This window comes from Pleurodeles waltl, chromosome 7 (assembly GCF_031143425.1).
Source record: "Pleurodeles waltl isolate 20211129_DDA chromosome 7, aPleWal1.hap1.20221129, whole genome shotgun sequence".
NCBI lineage: Eukaryota > Metazoa > Chordata > Amphibia > Caudata > Salamandridae > Pleurodeles > Pleurodeles waltl.
Genome location: NC_090446.1, coordinates 1,425,399,836 through 1,425,418,853, shown reverse-complemented (window position 1 = coordinate 1,425,418,853; position 19,018 = coordinate 1,425,399,836). Strand labels below are relative to the sequence as shown.

Genomic DNA, 19,018 nt, shown 5'->3' with positions numbered 1-19,018 from the left:
GTTTGCGAGCAGGAGCACCCACGGTGCGTGTGGATGGGAGGATTCAGCTGGGCATGGCAAAAGGGGGTAGGGTCCAGATATCACATTTAGGTGTGATGTTAATAAGGAAAATGATAAGATAAGCCAAATGATGTTTTTTTACATAGAGAGGAACGTGGGGGAGGGGTGTTGGAGAGGTCTGGGAACATTTCTTTACATTTTATGGAATGCTGAGAGCTGGCAAAGTTGACAGAGCTTTGTGAGAGTGTAAGTAGATCATATATTTATACATACACGTAACTGCTTAATTTGTGCCAGTGGTTTCCGGTGCGGGGCACCAGCACTTATTTTCTGCCTCAAGCATTTACTGCGAGTAAAAGACACATATGAGAGAGGGAGGAAGTGAAAAAGTGTCACCAGGAGAGAAAGCAGCAAGAGTGAGCTGAAGGGGCGGGGAGTGGCTGTAAATTGTTTAAAGAGGCCTGATATGGCTTAAGGATTACGCCGCCTCAGTAGTCCGTGCTCGCACAGTTAATTGCAGCAGCTGCATGTTTCAGAGGAGAGCTTTGGGCACTGGAATGTTTGTATTTACAAATTAAGCACTGAACCTGATAGGGAGCACAGAGACAGTAAAACTGAAGGAACAACCTGAGGTAAATGTTTTTCTGCTGAGTATCAGCATGTAGGGTATGTTATTGATGTCTTTAATTTATGTCCCTCCCTAACACGTGTTTTAGGTCCTTTGCTTGTCGATATAAATATATAGTATGACATTTTAACTCAGATATAAAATCCCTAGGGCTCAAAATCACAATGATAACTTGAGCTTGTTTAATCCCCTCAGTGAAAAGAACCCCATTATTGGTACTTAAGTTTGAGAGTTTTTATATGTAGTGATTTAGTGCGCTTGTGTAATTGACCAGATCTTGAGCACTCAGCAATCATGTCATCAATCAAGTGGCTCAACCAGTACATACCAAATATAAAAGACAAATAACACTGAAGTATGAATGTTCTCACATTCAATAAATCAGTCACACCTACAAGGATGGTGATTCTCCTCATGCCTTCCTGCTCCCTTATATATCCATGCCACGTCTCCCATTGGCACAACAATCCAGTTGCAGCTCGGGAGTAGGGAAACTTGAGGTAAGGCAAAGAAACATTTACTTTAACTACAGCAGGTCACTTCCTGGGAAACTGTTAAATATTAGTAATACCAGGCCGCTAAGTGCTGGTAAAGAAATGTGTATTTCTTTAGAAAATAAATAAATACTGGAGTCATTTAAATTTAGGAGTCTTATTACACGTCTAAGCAGATACATCAAGTTGCCAAAAATCTTTCACATCTAGGCTATTTTATAAGATGTCAAACCCCAACAGCAAAATATAGATCTTACTGTGTGTGAGCACTCTGGTGAACTCAGGTCGAGGTCTATACAAGTGTAAAGTATACTCCCCCTCCCCACGCCTTCCCCTGCACTAAGCTTTATGATTTGAGGGTGTGTGAAACATGCAAACATGGTGCAAGAATGTTAGATGCTCCAGCTAAATACCATATACCTTGTTGCTCCTCGTGTCTTTTCTCCTTCTATGTGTGTTGCATTCAGCAGCATATATGAGAAAGAGGAAAATGTCTACCAGGACTGATTTTGTGTAGATAGGTGCTCCTTCCTGCAGCTGTACAAAAACAATCCTGCATGCAAGGTGAGATCCTTGCATCATTGTGCAAGGTGCCTGGATTGGAGCTAGGCTGCTAAAACAGCACCATCACAGTGGGGAAAGACAGGAATGAGAAGTATGCCATAGGTGATGGGCATTCATCTCCTTCCCCTTTGAGCCAGAGTACTGTAGTTATGTGACTTGCTGTGCTGCCCTGCGTCAAAAGCCCATAATTATGGGCCTAAGTGTATATTCCTTGGACAGACATTGACTTAAAAAAGGGCACCCAGATATTCTTGCTGCCTGCACAGTGGTTCAAGAAAGGTCTCTTGTTTCTGAGCTGTGCTGAATACTGCTGATGAACTAACTCAGAGAGTTTCTAAGTTAAGTGTAAACTTTTTTCCAACAGGCACATAGATCTTCTCTGAGCCAATGCACCTGTTTAGAATACGGCCCCTGATTTAATTCCAGTAATAATAGCCACTGTAACATAATGTTCAATGCATAACACCTTGAGACATATTTATGAGTGACTTGCACCACCGTTGTGTCATTTTAGGAGCAAACCTCTCGACCACATCTATGAGGCCAAGCAAAGCTACTTTGCATGGCTTTGAATGGCCTCATAGGTATGGAGTAGGGGAAGTCAGCACAAATTGCTGCCGTGCCTCAGTCTGCACTGGGGAAGTGTTCAATAGGTGTTGAGGTGGGTTTTCCCACGCAACACCCATGGATTTGCATGCATCTTTATTTCTCCTATTTTTTTCCACTATGTGTGCTGCAGAGGAAAAAGCCTCTCTGGATTGTTTTAGTGCAGGAAGGTGCCTTTTCCTGCAGATAATGCAGACACCCTCATACCATGGGGCAAGGGTGCTTGTGTTCAAAATGGAACCAGCGTACTTGGAAGGGAAAGGAATGCACCATATCTCATAGACACAGCACATTGCTGCCCTTTCCTGTTGAGGAAGGGCAGAACAGCAAGATGAGTTGCTGCGTTGGCTTGCACCAAATTCTCAGATGTTTAGCCCCATGTGCCCACCAGAGTGCTACGCTTTCAGTACGAAAATGATTGTTTTTGGGACGTTCATGCCATTGTATGTGTATTTGATATCACTTAGAGATGTTACTCTAAGGAAGCTGTCTTACCTCACCTTACAGGATCTCTGGCCCTGGGCACATCTGAAAAGCAAAAGGCACTGATGGTGCTGTACATTGCTGCATGCGCTCTCTCCACTATTTTGATCCATAGCAGACGTGACCAATATTTTTAATTTGCATTTTTTGTTTCGCCAGTGAGCCAAATGAGTGCGTAAATTGAGCGAGCCCAACTGAACTGAGAAGAGTGTGCTTAGATCGGGGTCAGATTTTGCATTTCAAGCTCCTATTTGCCAGTACTTGAAGAAAAAGCTACGAATTTTATTCAGAGGCATGTCTGAATGGATATTCTGTGAGGGTCATTACAGCACTGCCATGCCCATGAGGAGTAGGATTCAGGAATGAAGTGCACATTTACTTTGAAAGTGAGATTTGAAACAGGTGCAGGGTAGAGTGGAGTATGATGGCATTCTGCACTGAAGTAAACCATCCCATGACCACTCTTTGGATGACAGGTTCCGTGAAACTTCTCCTACCCTGTCTGTATTTGTTGAAGTAAGTACCAGTGTGTGCCAACACATTTATTTATGGTATACCTCACTTACCAACACTATTTAGAATAGGTAGATTCTAAATCTACTTCACCTGTTGGCATTTTCTCCATGTGTGCCGAATTGATACCTTGGGGCATATTTATACTCCGTTTGCGCCGAATTTGCGTAGTTTTTTTTTACGCAAATTCGGCGCAAAACTAACGCCATATTTATACTTTGGCGTTAGACGCGTCTAGCGCCAAAGTATGAGGAATGAGCGTCATTTTTTTGCGTGAACGCCTGCCTTGCGTTAATGAGATGCAAGGTAGGCGTTCCCGTCTAAAAAAATGACTGCGACGCAAATGCGTCGTATTTATACTCCCGGGCAAAAATCACGCCCGGGAGTGGGCGGGGCAAAAAACCCCGCATTTGCGCCTCTTTTTAACGCCTGGGTCAGGGCAGGCGTTAAGGGACCTGTGGGCTCAAAATGAGCCCACAGCTGCCCTCCCATGCCCCCAGGGACCCCCCCTGCCACCCTTGCCCACCCCAGGAGGACACCCAAGGATGGAGGGACCCATCCCAGGGACATTCAGGTAAGTTCAGGTAAGTATAATTATTTATTTTTGTATTTTTTTTTTTGGCATAGGGGGGCCTGATTTGTGCCCCCCTACATGCCACAATGCCCAATGACCATGCCCAGGGGACATAAGTCCCCTGGGCATGGCCATTGGGCAAGGGGGCATGACTCCTGTCTTTACTAAGACAGGAGTCATGTAAATGGCTTCTGGGCGTCGTTAAAAATGGCGCAAATCGGGTGGAGGCGATTTTTTTGCCTCAACCTGACTTGCCCCATTTTAAGACGCCCTAACGCCATTTTCCCCAACGCCGGCGCTGCCTGGTGTACGTGTTTTTTTTCCACGCACACCAGGCAGCGCCGGTCTGCTAGCGCCGGCTAACGCCATTCAATAAATACGGCGCCCGCAAGGCGCTTCAGAATGGCGTTAGCCGGCGCTAATCTTTTTGGCGCAAAACTGCGATAGCGCAGTTTTGCATCAAAAAGTATAAATATGGCCCCTTATATTTAGTAATGTGGCTGCATTTGCTGTTTAGTTTAAGGTCTTACTTGCTATTTGTGGTATGTCCATTTCTGACGTTCTCACACTACCTGCGAGGAGGATTGCTCCACAGGATATTTTAAAAAGCAGGAAAATATTTTTTCTAGGCCATTTAGTTGGAGCATCGACAAATCTGATAACAATTCACTCACATTTGTACATTATTCTATTTATTCTACTACAGTAGATCTTTAATGGATTAGATGCTGCCCCTGAGAAGAAATGAATTAATAATTTTCAGATCTCTCCGACCCAGATAATCTATTTTTTGTGTATTTGGAGATTGTAATAGCTTTGAATAGGTACATAATAAGGACTGGTGATTGATGGGAATAAAGATGTAAAAGAGCACCTGTACAAATCACATTAAGTAACATCCCCAAAAATATTTTTTGCATCCATCCAAAAATCTATGATTTGCAATTAAAAAAAAGTGGACATCCAACCACAAAAAGTGTTGTCATTTGTTTATTATGGTTAATATTTGTGCGTTTTTTGAAATATTCAAAAAGTATTAGAAACATGTACCCAGTTAGCGATCAAGCCCCACTAGAGTGCTCATAGTGTATAATTAATGAGACTCCATGTGTGCAAAAGAAGAAACATGTAGAGAATGATAGTACTTGAGACCTTGTTAAAAGATGATAACTAGGCCCTCACTAGGAAATGCTCATAATCTCTGCTGGACCCAGTAACAAGGGTTACCAGGACCATTTACCCAAAGGGACACCATTTTCTTAAAGCTGCCTATATCTCCGAGTAAAAATCCAAGTATGAATTATGAATAATCTGTGGAATTATCTGTATTTAATCCAATTCCACAGATTATTTGCTTTCCCAACTCAGAACATTTTTTTCTAAACCACAGTGATGTCGTTCTAGACATAATGATCTTCCAGGTGCCCTGAATTACCAAACCTATTAAAGGGCCACCCTTAATGAGAGCATTAAACGGAAAAAAGCATAGAAGCAGCAGTGGACTACTGTGCCAAATCTAAAAACCACATATACAGTATGAATCCCAGCATAACTGAAACTGCCTGAAATCAATGCAAGATTAATAGACACAGTACAGTTGATCTACGTAATAACATCATGTTAGAAATGGGAGTCTTTGGTTGGTAGTTAGGTACCCCCTGCCCAAGCAAGGACCTTCTCTAAAGGCAGGGTAAGTCACACACAATCCAAATTATCCTATGCCCACCCTCTGGTAGCTTGGCACTGATCTGTCAGGCTGAACTTAGAAGGCAATGTGTAAAGTATTTGTGCAATAAGTCATGCAATAACACAGTATAAACACCACAAAAATACACCACACAGGTTTAGAAAAATATAGAATATTTATCTGGGTGAAATAAGGTTGAAACAATCAATATTTGATAAGGAAACATTGAAATATCACTTAAAAGAATGTTAAAAAGAGTTTTAAGTTCTTCAAAGCAATAAGTGTCTCTTGCAAGCACAAAGTACCTGGTTTGTGTCTAAATTATCCGCAAGGGACCGCAGAGGGGGAGATGCGTGGATAACGGGGAGGAGTGCGTCGGTTTCTCCAGGTGCACACAGACGATGCGTCGATATTTTTCACACAGCCAGGACCTTGTGTCGATTTCCAGAGAACAGACTTGGATCCTCTTTGGGTTGCGGGGTATTTGGGCCCCCGGGGACAATGCGGAGAAATCCTAGACATGCAGGACTAAGTCACTGGAGCTGCGTCGATCTGGTGGGCGATGCAGGTAAATTTCTGTTGCACGGCATGCGCTGCATCGAGCCTTCTCGCAGGAAGACAGGCTGCGTCGTTCCGGTTCGGCTATGCGTCAATCCAGTGTGCTGTGCGCCGAAGTTCCAAGCCCTTGGAGAGCACTTCTCAGCAGAGCAAGAGGACAGCAAGGCAGCAGGACCTGACAAGGCAGAGTCAGCAGACTGTTTTAAAAGCGGCTCCTTGGCAGTGGTTAATTTTAAAATAAAAACGTGCAGTGACCACAACTCTTCTCTGAAACACGCGGCTGCTGCAATTCAATGTGCATGCACAGAATTCGAGGCAGCGTAATCCTAAAGGCTTCTTAGCCCTCTTTAATCCATTTACAGCCACTCCCTGCCCCTTCAGCTCACTCTTGCAGCTTTCTGCTTTCTCCCTCTGGGATGCTTTTCTGTCTTTCTTTTCCTCCGTCTTTCCTGCATGTGTCTATTGTTCACAGTAAATGCCTGATGCAGAAAAATAAGTGCCGGCCCTCAAAAATAAGTGCCAGTGCCCTCCACCGGCAACCACCGGCTCAAACTAAACACGGCTCCATTGAGACCATGAGTGACCAGATGAATGTGAATTGCTCCACTCTCATTGCCATGACAGCCTTGCTGCTTTGTTGCATGTTTACTCATTGGGAGGGAAGAGGCAGCCAACACTGGCCTCCGACATTCCTACTGCTTTTTTGGCTCTTACTGTAACAACGTCACTTTTCTCTGTGTGCTCAGAGACCAGCATGTGGTACTTCTCCACTACTTCTCCAAGGACCTACAACACTGGACAAGTTCTTACGCACAGTGCCTGACTAAAACCAGCCTCACTATCTGGCCCTTTCAGTCTTGTGTTGTGTCTTTCATTTGCTGACTGATGGGTATGACCCACAGTGATTTACTGTTGCTGTTCATTTGAAAAGTAGGTTATCTTTCCAGAATATTCTCCTGCAGGCACAGTGACTGCCCTTACATTTTGCAAACGTGCTCATAGACTCTAGAAAGAAACCAGATGTCCTGTGTGGCAGAGGTCCAAATGTAAGCAATAAAGAGCACTGTGTATCAAGTAATAAACGAGCGGTATCGGGTCCACGGTGGTGAGTAGCACAGATCCTGCAAGGACTAAGGTCTTCAAAAAACTACACCGGCGACATCACTCCTGGCCAGTGATGGCCCTTAACAAATAATCAGAGGGTGCATTGTCCTATCACATCCTACCAAATGTATTCACTCCCCCAGTGTCTAGCACCCAGTAGTCACATCCTCAGTGAGATTTTTTCAAGGTTAGATGCACGGAAACACCTCTCTCTAACTGAGGCCCATTCCACAGGAGCAGATTTTTGTTAAGGGTCCGAAAGTGGGGCTGTCCATGGCACGCTCAGTTTTGTGTTAATTCCTCCATGTCTTACAAAATAGACTGTTCTACTACTCTTCTTCTAGACAGTACAAGTTGAACAAAAGCTTAGCAAAGCACTGAATTTCAAACAAATCTATTTGAGCTCTACCTTCAACGTCTGTCACTACAGAGTTAAGAAGAGTAATTTTGCAGATAAGTGCCTCAAAAATCTATTTTCTTTCTTTGCCAGTGCTACTTGTGAAAACCTTGTAAACTCTGTCAAGCTAATTCTTAACATTGTGTAAAATGTGTTTACAGTTAAATATGTTAAAGATTTCTGGAATGACTGGGATGTTTTCTGTGGACTGCAATTGGGATGAAACAGAAACAGGCCCTCCCTCAAAGCTTAGAGTTGTCAGAGTGCACCCCTGACTTTACAAGTCTTCTCATTTCCCAGTTCTATATCTGAGATGGAACCAGACAGAACTGCAGAATTCATTTTATAAGTAAGGCTGTTTCATTTACCCTCCATCTACTCTATCTGCTGCTTTGAAGACACTCAAACGTTCAACACCTTGCCATAAGCACTTATTTAAGTTTTAAGGTGTATTCTAAATTTTGGTCCAGGTTTAGGAAGGCCTTGCGCCACTTAGCATCACATTAGTGTCATTTGTTTGCCGCTAATTTGGTGTTAGGTTGCCAAAAACGCTGCACAAAATTTATGAAGTGGTGCATTGCTTGCATTGTCCCAATTTGTAAACCCTTGAGCCACATTATGCCTACGCCAGGCATACTGTATGCAAGGGAGGCTTTCCTCCGTTAGGAACCCCAGAAACATGGCTCAGTGGAATCTATGAGAGTCCACTGTGACATTTTTGTGTGTCATTTTTAAAGCCTGCTCAGAGCAGGCGTTTCTATTCCAGCATGGCTGATATAAAGAGACAGATTTTACTATTTGCATCTTTACATATCATTTGCCTTTTAGTACTTCATGGTAGTCCCTGGCTGTTGTTCTTCTCTTCCAACTGTTTTTACCTTTTGTATTCCTTCTCATTAAACTAGTATAGCAAACTATTTTCTATATGTTTAACACTGCTGGTTGGACACTTGCAAAGTCAGTTGTATCACTTGCTCACCATTGGCAAACAGACCAATTGTCTTTGTTTCTGAGTGTTTTGTGAATGAATGCCTCTTGGCATATGGACCTTGTTCTTACATGCCTTGTGTAATAGTTCTTCAAGGATACATACTGGCCCGTTGATCATAATAGAAACATTTAACTTATAATCCTCAATGGATCAGTGTTGTGCTTGGCCCTCTCTGCAGAGTCTGTCACCCAAATGTTTTGCCTTCCTCCTTGACTTTCTGCTGATAACGTTTTTGCTGTCCTTTGGACTATGTGCACTTTATCTCTGTGACAAGCGTTAAAGCGCTTTCTCTATTAAACATGGTAAAATTGTCTTACACTGAAATTGGCATATTTAATTTACTAGTACATCCCTAGTCAAGTGATACTGCATGCTGAAAAGTAAATGGTACTAGGGGACATGCAGCAATGACCGTGCCACCTACTTAAGTAGCCCTTTTAGCATGTCTCAAGCCTGCCATTGCAGCCTACGAGTGTAGTTTTAAACTCAGTAAACAACTGAAGGTGCTGTTCCTAGAAGAAACGATAGATAGATGTGAGGTTGAATAGAACTGTCATGGAGTTCTTGTACCCATGAATTGGTGCCACCACACACCCAAATTAATGCCATGCTTTATCATAGGGCATGCTCCTCATCTGACTGGTGCTGCAGTGTTCGACAGGCCTGTTGAAAGGGCACTTTTTTGTAGATCTTTTTTATTTATACTTTAATCATGACCTAGTTTGTGAGGGTTTGTTCTATGTAGGCTGGTGATAAGGTGAGAGACAAAAAAAGTGTTAAACCTGTCTATGGGGTACCTAAATAACATTTAATGTTGTGTTCACCTTGACAGGCTTAAAAACAAAAATGGAATGCTACCCAAAGGGCGTAAGGTCTCCAGGTAGCCTTCAGGGGGATTTGGTAGGGTCAACATATTTTGCACCCCTCAGTCCAGCCATATCCTTGGTGCTTCTTCAGGAACACATATCCCTACCCTACACCAAAACACGTTTGTAATGATTAGTGTTCTCTTACTGTTAAAATACCTATCTGAGGTATGATCCAACCTGGAGGGAGAAGAAATGTAATCTCAAAGATATGCAGATTCAAAAAAAATTCTAACTAGGCGAGATTTACGCTCCATGCAGTAGGTGCCAAAGCGGTTGCCAATAGGTGATCAATGCTAAGAAACACAGCAGGCCAGGCAGTTGACCACACATGTAAAAACTGTGAAATCACAGTAGATACAGACACACAATAAACACCATAAAAGGGACCTGAGGGTCATCATATCCCTTTTGGCGAGGGTGAGGAGTCTCACCCCGTGGGATGTACATGTTGGGCCCCTTATGTCATTAGCAGAGTAATGTGCACAGCTGCAAAAGAACTATAAGTATGGGAAATGAGAAATGCATGAGAATAAATAACACAGGACCCTTATTTCATGGGGAACCGTATTGTGAAAAGGCACCTTTAATTATTTACTGATGATAATTTGGAGCATAGAACATTTATTGGCTCCTTGCTTTTGAGTATACAGTTTTAAATTACCATGTCGCTTTGGAAAAGTAAACCTTTTGCCAGGCCCAAACCTTCCTTTTCAAAGTATAAAGGAGCCCCATGGTAGGCACTGCAAAGGTCAGAGAGCAGAGTACAGTGTATTTTAAAGGTTGGACATGTATTTTTACGTTTTTCATTGCCTGGAAGTCAAAAACTCCCACATTCACTTTTTACTACTGTAAGGCCTTCCTTTCTTATAAGATAACATTGGAGTTACCTTATTACATTGAATAAACTATAACTTCCAATTGCAAGCAGGTTGGCAATTCAGGTTTGGTGTCTTTGGAATTGCAATGAAAAACCCTCTTTAATGGCAAAGTCAGCTTTTTGTTCACAATTTCTCAAATGCCACTTTTAGAAAGTTGACATCTTCCTGTCCCAGCCAATTGGTGCCTGCAGCCTATTTCTGGGTCACGTTATTAGATGTAGCTGACAATTGGTTTCTGTGTATTGCTCTCAGACATTGAGACAAAATGAATGTAGGTGTTTCCCAGGATAGCTACTCTGAGTTAAAGAAGGGCAGGGGCTATCACCGTTCACCCTTGCACATCACAAAGGCTGTGTCTGAGCACACTCACAAAGGGATTTGACTCCAGTCTACTGCAACCCTAGACAATCAGGAGCAAAGGCTGGGAGGGAGGAAATTCCAAGAACCTCTGAGTGGTGGAGACTTCTGAAAGTTTCTCCTTCAAAGTAGGCACCAGATATAAATATTGAACCTCTGGCCCCAACTCTTGAGATCACTACAGGGAGAAAGATTGTTCACTTATGACGTTCTCCCTGCTCCCTGCTGATGTGCTTTGCTGCCCATGGACTGATGTTTCTGCACCAGAACCCTTCTGCTGTGAGCTGCCCAGCTGAAACAAACATCTCTCCATGTCCGAGTATTCAAAGATCTCTGAGAGTCAGTCAGCTGACCTCCTGTTCTCAAGCTGCAGGGACATAGCAGGCTTTTCTGTGCCACGAATGTTTGATGCAGGACCACATTTCACCTCAACAGCTCCTTAAACTTGAATAAGTACGATAAATCTTGAAGCCCACAATTGTCTCAGTGCTTCACACCCTCTTGCAGCCCTGATGCAGGCAGACAGGCGCATCACCTCAGCAGCTCCCCCAGCCTGTCCCAGTGTGATGCATCTTGATAAAGACAACCATCCCAGCTTGACGCAGCACTGTGCTTATCAAAGCAAGTACTCACAAGCCCAAATGGCTTTACCAGCACCAGTCAATGGTGCACGGATGCATTTCTAGACAAGTCTTTATAAGCCCCAGCCTCTTCCTCAGTGACAATGCTGGACTTTGCACTGCAAGCTCCTACAGATGTTAACTGATGTCGCTGCACGATGCATCTTGGCGCAGGATCTCACATCGTTAGCAATGGTCTCTCTATGCCAGCCAGCGCAACTCAACTTAAAGATTTCTCATTGCTCTGCAACCAGGAATTAAGGTACTCTTGCTTAGCAGGCCTAACTGGGTCCCTGTAGAAGCTTGTGCTCTGTTGCTGTCAGCCTGAACATGTGACTTTGTCCCAGTCTGGCACAACCAAATATCCACAGTTGCACTTTGTGGTTTTTGGAGCTATATTCACTGAAATCTTTCAAGCTGCGTATCTCTGGTTCAAATAAATAGACTTTTGTTGTTTTTAGTCTTGGCTAATTTATTACATTTCACTCTATATTTATGTTTTGGTGTGGTATGTTTCTTGCGTTGTCTTTCACTTTATTACTGTTTGAAGTACTGAATAAATTCTTTACACATTGTCTCTAAGTTAAGCCTGACTGATTTTGTGCTAAGCTACCAGAGGGTTAAGCATAGGTTAATTTGAGGTTGCTTGTGACTTCAACCTGATGGGGATTTTGGTTGCTGTTACAGCCCAGTTTCAGCCCAGTAACCCGATTTCTTACAATCAATGACCTCAAAGACTGAATTTAGATAACAATACTTTTTCATATTTAAGGCTTTAGGACTTTTTGTATTTGTGAGTTTATGTGTCTGTGTGGAGGTTAAGTGGCAAGTGTTAGCAGAGTCAGCTGTCAATAGGCACAAGCCCTATGTCCCACATCCTGATTCTTGTCCTCTTAGTTGGTCTTACGTTGCTCTGTCCCCAGATGCCAATTTCTCTGCACCCCTTTCTCATGTATTTTTGCACAAAGTTCAGTAAGAAATTATAGAATTGGAGAAACCAAACAGCATCTACTGTACATATAATATTCCCATTGCATTAACTTAATAGAGAGTTAAGTCCTAAATTTGTTTACACTGTGGTTAGAGAACGTGTTAACATCCATTCCCCAGTGTCCATCAAGGGCAAACGTAAAGAAACTAGAGAGGCTGTGGAGCTAAAAATCTCTGATGTGGACCAATGTTAGTTTCATCACATAATTTTTCCCCTGTGTAATTTCTTTATCTGCTAGGATATAAATTATTGGCTAAATTATTTAAATTCAATTCTAATTCAACTTTTCTTCACAGATTCGTCATCCTCAGTGCTCTGACACTTACACAAAAAACCCTGTCCTTAGCCTAAAATGATTTTCTAGAAATGCTATAACTAGAGGGTGCAAATGATATGTAACCTGGTCAGATCTCTATGGATTCCTTTGTAATATCCTAAGCAAGCATCCACTCCTCTCAAAAGTACCCTTACATTGTTCAGGAGCAAAATAGTTAGCAGATCATGTTTATCCTCCAAGGCAGTCACAAAAAACTGCAGACTCGTGTGTCCTCTCCAAATAAGTGCTATTTAAGGTAGGTCTTTGCTGCAATGTATGAAGGAAAGGCTTAATTTTACTAAATACTCGGAGGTGAGTATTATGCCTTCTAATCTTGCTTTAATAATATAGCAGCAGTCAAGAACTACAAATCCCGAAAGGCTTAGGACCAGGCTGGCCTAAGGGACAAAAAAAATAAAAATAGTGAGCACCAAAAAGGTAATTAAACTGACTATAGAGTACACACTTGACTGCAAGCGGAGCCCTTTTCTTGTGCACGCAGATTAGGATGAACCATAAAACAAAGGAAAATTTAACAATAAATAGCAATTGCTAAAATAAACGATAAAGGTTCTTGGCAAAAGTTCATAGCTAAGAAATTCGTAGAGAAATTCTGAGGATCTTGGAGATAAAATTCCATGGAATTCTGAAGATGGATCCTGATGATGCCAGTGGCAATGCTTGATTCACCGTTAGGGAGGGAATAGAACAATATACGTTAACAATGATTGTGGTGGGATAATACTCGCCTCTGTGTCTTTAAAAAAATCAAGACTTTCCTTCATTAATTAGGAAAATCTACATTTTATGTCAAGGCCGGTGGCTCCCATTATGCTAGTTTAAAGCAAATCAACCACAATTGAAGTTGCTGTCTCAACGGATTTACAGTAAAATGTTCTAAAAATGTTCTTGTTGGATCAGTCAACCAACCAAGAATGTCCTCAAGGCTTTAGAAACCATAGAACCCCTGGAAGAGTGAGACCCAAACTGGGAAATGTCAATACCAACTAAAGACGTAGCCCATCTGACCAAGAGCCAGAGTACAGGAGGAAACTGCTTTGAAGGTTTATGAAAAGAAATCAGAAGTTGGTGGAGAGAAGACATTCTGAGGTTGATCGCAGTTTCTCATATTTGTTTAACCCCTACGGTGCCTGGGACAAGCTGGTCTCGCCCTCGGCCACGGTTCCCGTGTGCTGGGACTAGACCAGCTTGTCCTGCAAGGGAAGCAGAAACCCCACCAGAGACCAGGGAAGATTTTTTTTTTTTTTAAAAGAGGGTGTGGGTATGGCCAGACCCCCACCCCAAATAAATAGGGACAAAGTTGTTCTGCTCACAAGTGAGCAGATGGGGCAATTACCTCCGATCCACTCCCTGTGGGGGCAGAAAGCCTATTAGATGCCAGGGAATTAAAAACAAATAAAAAATAGTGGGCTGGTGGCTACCAACCAGTATGGGCATGGTTATGCCCCCACCCCAACTGAAGGGGGTAAGAGTCTTTCAGCTCTCCCCTGCACACTAAAACATATTATTAAACGGCAAGCAAGAGGACATTTGATTATTTTGAGTTTTGGTTTTACATTTGTGCCTGACTAACTCTCAAAATTGGCCCACTTGGAATGGTGAGGGCTTCACTTTTTGGACTTTGGGACACTGCCATGTAGAAAAATCCACAAGACCCAGACACATCTGAAAACTAAACATCTGGGTGAGTCCAGGGTGGTGTGCTTCATATGCACCCTGTACCATTTTCTTACCCACAATGCCCTGTAAACCACCAACTTTGCTGGAAATCACACATTTTTCACACATTTTTGTGATGGAACCTTCCGGAATCTGCAGGAATCCACAAAATTCCTACCATCAGCATTGTCACATCTATACCGATAAAAATTCGGCCCCACTTGTCAGCCTAAAGATATGTATTTTTTCAAACTGCCCTTTTAGATCCCCTTTGGTTCCCCCTCAATTTCGACATGTGTTTGACTCTTCCCTGTCACAGGCACGTGGACCACCTACACAAGTGAGGTGTCATTTTTATCAGGAGACAGAGGGGAACGTTGGATGGTAGGAAATTTGTCCCGGTGCGCCAATCCCACACAGAAATGTGGGAAAATTTAATGTTTTTGCTAAATTTGAGCTTTGCTGAGGATTCTGGGTAAGAAAACCTTGGGTAATCCATGCAGGTCACACCTCCCTGGATTACCTCGGTGTCTAGTTTTCAGAAATATTTGGGTTTGGCAGGTTTCTCTATATGGCTGCTGAGCCCAGGACCAAAAACGCAGGTGCCCCTGCAAAAACAGGTAGTATTGTATTTAATCATTTTGACATGCCCAGATAGTGTTTTGGGGCACTTCCTTTCGTCGGCACTAGGCTTATCTATCCTTTATAAGTGAGGTACGATTTTTATAGGGAGACTTGGGGGATTTGTGGCTCCTCTCAGATTCCTCTCAGATTCCAGAACTTTCTGTCACCCTAACATGAGGTTTGCAAAGGATTCTGGATAACAGAAGCTTGTGAGAGCCCCACACGTTACCCAATCTTGGATTCCCCTAGGTGTCTAGTTTTAAAAAATGTATAGGTTTGGTAGGTTTTCCGAGGTGCCGGCTAAGCCAGAGGTCCAAATCCAGAGCTAGGCACTTTGCAAAAAGCACCTCTGTTTTCTTTAGGAAAATGTGATGTGTCCACGTTGTGTTTTGGGGCATTTCCTGTCGTGGGCATGAGGCCTACCCACGCAAGTGAGGTACCATTTTATCCGGAGACTTGGAGTAACGCTGGGTGGAAGGACATTTTTGGCTCCTCTCAAATTCCAGACCTTTCTGTCACAGAAATGAGAGGAAAAAGTGTTTTTTGGCCAAAGTTTGAGGTTTGCAAAGGATTCTTATTAACAGAACATGGTGAGAACCCCACAAGTCCTGGATTCCGCTAGGTGTCTAGTTTTAAAAAATGCACAGGTTTGGTAGGTTTCCCTAGGTGCCGCCTGAGCTAGAGATCAAAGTCCACAGCTAGTCACTTTCCAAACAACACATCAGTTTTCAATGTAAAAATGTGATGTTTCCATGTTGCGTTTCCAGTCACGGGCATTAGGCCTACCCACACAAGTGAGGTACCATTTTTACACAGAATAGCAAAACAATTGTTACTGACCCTTGTCTTTCTCTACATTTTTTCCTTCTAAATGTAAGACAGTGTGTAAAAAAGAAGTCTATTTGAGAAATGCCCTGTAATTCACATGGTAGTCTGGGCACCCCGGAATTCAGAGATGTGCAAATACCCACTGCTTCTCATGAACTTATCTTGTGCCCATTTTGGAAATACAAAGGTTTCCTTGATATCTATTTTTCAGTCTTTATATTCCAGCAAATGAATTGTTGCATACCCGGTATACAATGAAAACCCATTGCAAGGTACAGCTCATTTATTGGCTCTTGTGACCTTGAGTAAAACGTGGAAAAAAATGGCTGTTTTCTTACCTCAATTTCATTTTTATTTTTTTCAGCTGTTATTGTCTGAAGGAAAACCTTATAGGATCTACACAAATGACCCCTTGCTGAATGCAGAATTTTGTCTACTTTTCAGAAATGTTTTGCTTTCCGGCATCCAGCATTGGTTTCATACCCATTTCTGTCACTAACTGGAAGGAGGTTAAAAAGGAGGCCAAAAGCACAAAATATAGTAAAAATGGGGTATGTCTCAGTGAAAAGCCAACATTGTGTTGAAAAGTGTGCTTTTCTGATTCAAGCTGGGAAGATGGTGATTTTAGCACCACAAATCCTTTGTTGATGCCAGTTTCAGGGACAAAACCACAAGCCTTCTTCTGAAGCCCTTTTTACAGATTTAATTTAAAAAATGGAAATGTTCGCTGTATTTTGGCAAATTTCTTGGTCTCCTTTAGGGGAACCCACAAACTATGGGTACCTCTAGAATCCCTAGGATGTTGGATAAAAAAAGACACAAATTTGGAGTGGGGAGCTTATGTGGACAAAAATTTATTAGGGCCTAAGCGAAAACTGCCCCAAATAGCCAAACAAACGCCTGGCACCTGAGGGGGAAAAGGCCTGGCAGTGAAGGGGTTAAACACAATCCAATACAAAATGTGGGTTTGTTTGTAAGGTAAGGATACAAGTCAGTATGTAAATTGGTTTTAGTTTATTTGTTAACATAAAACAATACTCCAGTAGGAGTATACTGATGTGAAGACACAGCTAATGATTTGACATCTGATACTCGTTTAATATAAATAATCCATAACAACATAGTCAATTTTGCTGGAAGCATTGTCAATGATAGCTCTGCATTATTAGGCCAATAAATAAATTAATTCAATACCACAGTTACATCCCATAGTTTTGTATACTTTGGAGAAGGAGGTTTGGAAAGTTTTACTCCCTTCAATAGAAAACAGATTGATAGATGTTCTCCCACAGGTTTGCCATTGACACAAGGATTCATGGAGATTGCACATTCTTCCACACACCAGCCTGACCATAAAGCTCATGCTTATTTATAAACATTGGTTGTTCCTGGGGCTCAAGTGTTGTTACTGAATTTTGAAGTTTCTGAAAATGCAATGTTGGGAAGACCTGACACTTTCCAAACCGAGGGTGTTAGGGAATTGTTGATTACAAGGTTGTGGGGAGATCCTGATGGATCTAGAAGAAGATAAGGCATTGACGGAAGAAGGACTGGGAAGCCCATTGTTAGTTTGAGGAGAGGGGGAAACCAGACCTAAGATTGCTAGAAGGGGATCACTATGATCAAGGTTGCTTTTTGACATCTGACATGGGCTGACACTTGATCATGATAAAAAGGGGAAAAGCATAATTGATTGTCGAGGACTAATCTTATAAAAAAACATCTGTTGCTAGGGGATCTGGCTGCCAACTGAAGAAGCATGGTAACTGGGAATTTAGGCAGGAAGCAAAGAGAGCTGTGTTGAAGGGTCCCCATTTGATCAACAGAATTTGAAACATCGAGAGATGGAGTTTCCAAACGCTGGAGTCTTTGAGATGGTGGAAGTGCCATTCTGCGATGGAGATTTGAGTACCTGTAAGATACTCTGCTTGGATAGAAATCTTGTTGGAGAGACAGAACTCCCTGGTCCTTTGCTAACTCTGCCAAAGGTACTGATTTGGTACCACTGATGTGATTGATGTAACAGACAGCAGAGACGTTGTCGATGAGGAGAGGAGAAGAATAGAACATTGTGCTTTGTGTTTTGCAAGGTTTTTGATTGTAAAGGAACCTGCAAGCATCTGTAAACAATTGATATGCAATTTGGACTCCTCTAAGGACCATGTACCACCAGTTGATATTGGTCCACAATGGGTGCCCCAGCCCGTCTGGCTTGCATCTGATTCTAATACAAGATTAGGTGCTAAGGCAAGGTTTCTCCTGCCGTTCTAGGCATCTAAAATGGCTTTCCAAGTGAGGGAGTTCTTTTTTTATTAAACTTACCTTTGCATTTGAAAGATGAAGGGTAGCGGTAAAGGAATCTACTAAGCAACCTAGGAACTCTATTTGCTTACTGGGAATCATTATTGTGGTTTCCAAGTTTATCACAAAACTCAGATCTGAGAGAAGTGAGCATGTGAGTTGAAGATGGGAGTAAAGCATTTGAACAATTTGACTCGTTGGGAGAATATCGTCTAAATATATTGAGTCTTATACCTTGAGAGCTGAGATAGGCGACTACGGGCTTCGTTACCTTTGTGGAACACCAGGAAGCCAAAGAAAGCCTGAAAGGAAAGGAGGAAAACTGATAGATTTGTCTCTGCCACTAGAACTGAAGAAATGTCCTGTGAGATGGATGAATGGGTATTGTGAGATAAGCCTCTTTTAGATCTAGTCTTACCATCCAATCATATTATAAAATATTTATTTGCTGTATTATAGTTTCCGTTTTGAAATGATGATATACCACAAGATGTTTGAACAGTCTGAGATTGATCACTGGTCTCATCTCTTTCCTTTCTTTTTTACAAGAAAGGGGGAACTTAAGAAACCCATGGGATCCAGACGAGAGAGTTGAATTACACTCTTTTGTAAACAGACTGAATTTCAAGTGATATGAGACTGGTCATTGCAATGAAAACTTTAGAGGGAGAGGAAAGACATTTTGGAATGGAGGGGAATAGAATTCTATGAGGTATCGTAGTTAGAACCCAAGGATCTGTTGTAATCATTTGTCGTTTTGATAGAAAAAACTTGAAGACAGCCCCCTAAGGAAAGGCCAGAAGATAGGCTTACCTTGGGGGAATATTGGACTTGAAGTTCTATTGTCCATCCCCTAGTCCTATGAGGGTAGAACTGGGATTTGTACTCCTGGACACTGTAGGTCGTGTTGAAGGAGTCTCTTGATCCCTGGTTGCGGTAGGCATGGCCAGTAAAG

General features: G+C 42.3%; 1 long non-coding RNA gene across 1 annotated transcript in view; it reads left to right on the top strand.

The window, feature by feature from the left end:
* Positions 1 to 1,042: 1,042 nt before the first annotated feature.
* Positions 1,043 to 19,018, top strand: part of LOC138247420 (uncharacterized) — a 92,509-nt gene continuing 74,533 nt past the window's right edge. Inside the window, exon 1 of the long non-coding RNA XR_011194499.1 lies at positions 1,043 to 1,128. This is a non-coding gene — a long non-coding RNA (uncharacterized lncRNA). The remainder of the gene's footprint in view (positions 1,129 to 19,018) is intronic.